The sequence below is a fragment of the Octopus bimaculoides genome, chromosome 3, assembly GCF_001194135.2.
Source record: "Octopus bimaculoides isolate UCB-OBI-ISO-001 chromosome 3, ASM119413v2, whole genome shotgun sequence".
NCBI classification, from domain to species: Eukaryota; Metazoa; Mollusca; class Cephalopoda; order Octopoda; family Octopodidae; genus Octopus; species Octopus bimaculoides.
Genome location: NC_068983.1, coordinates 21,500,393 through 21,502,026, shown reverse-complemented (window position 1 = coordinate 21,502,026; position 1,634 = coordinate 21,500,393).

Below are 1,634 nucleotides of genomic sequence, written 5' to 3'. Positions count from 1 at the left end.
ATGTTTGAACGTATGCGTTTGGCTTCGTTAAATCGATTCTCGTGACTACCATATCTTACACCTTTAGTCTAACACACCTGCACATCATTAATCATAGCGATAATTACACACATTACTATACAATGGACTCACAAATCACTAGCATGCCTGATTAAATTATCTCTACAAAAATAACTCATGGATATACAAATATAAATATATTGCATACATACATATAATATATATATATATATATATATATATATATATCTTTATATTGTTTCATTTTAAAGCGGCGGTCATGCTATGCACAAACATACACATCTGTATGTATATAGACACACATAAACGACACGTATACGAAGGCGTGTGGTCTAGTTGTTTAAAGTGTTGCACTCACGCCTGCAAGGATGTGATTTCGATTCTCATATCAGCTAGGCGTAGTCTTCTCGTGTAAAACAATTATTAGTACTTGTTTCAGTCATTAAACCGCAGCCATGCTGGAGCACCGCCTTGAAAAATATAAGTCGAATGAATCGACCACTGGATATTCTTTAAAATTTTTAAGCCTGTCTCTTATTTTAACGGTCTCTTTCGCCGGATCGCTAAGTTACCGGAACGTAGACACACCAACTCTGGGTCCCAAGTGATGGTGGGTGCAAAGACACGGATACAAATACACAAACACACACACACACACACACACACACAGTTTATAAATTAGAGACAGGTATTCTCTGTACAGAATACACTTCATAGTGCTCAAAAGATTTAAACTTGAGCAGGGTAGAGGAGTAAATATAAGGACAAGCTAGTTTGGCAAGTCGATATACAAAAAAGTATTAAATACATCTAATACAAAAATGTAGATATGCTTACGTATAAAAGGGTCTGACTTACACAGAATACAAATAATATCATGAATGAAAGGGGTTGAATAAGAATATTACGATTCCAACATAATGATTGTAAATTGATTCCATCATTGGATAATAACAGCTTCCGTCTTCAAAGAAGAATGAAATATATGAGGTGTTGACAGAATGGAATTTAAAGATGGAATCATTTTAAAATTCCATCTTTGAACTCCATTCTGTCAACACCTCAAATATAAAATTCTTCCCTGAAAACGGACTGAGACTAGCAAAAGAGTATATATATATATATATATATATGCTCGAAATGAGGAGTAGACAGACAGCCGACAACTGATGAAGGGTCGTTCTTTATGTTATTTGTTCTGTTTTCAATTTGTTTATTTCGTTTTATGTGTATTGAACTCATTTGTTTTCGTATTTCATGTTGCTTACTGTTGGTAACGTGCTGTACCCATATATGCATGTGATTAGGGCGGTGGATTCGCGGTCATAGGATCGCGGTTCCGATTCCCAGACCGGGCGTTGTGAGTGTTTATTGAGCGAAAGCACCTAAAGCTCCACGAGGCTCCGGCAGGGGATGGTGGCGAACCCTGCTGTACTCTTCCACCACAACTTTCTGTCACTCTTACTTCCTGTTTCTGTTGTGCCTGTAATTCAAAGGGCCAGCCTTGTCACACTGAATATCTCCGAGAACTACGTTAAGGGTACACGTGTCTGTGGAGTGCCCAGCCACTTGCACTTTAATTTCACGAACAGGCTGTTCCGTTGATCGAATCA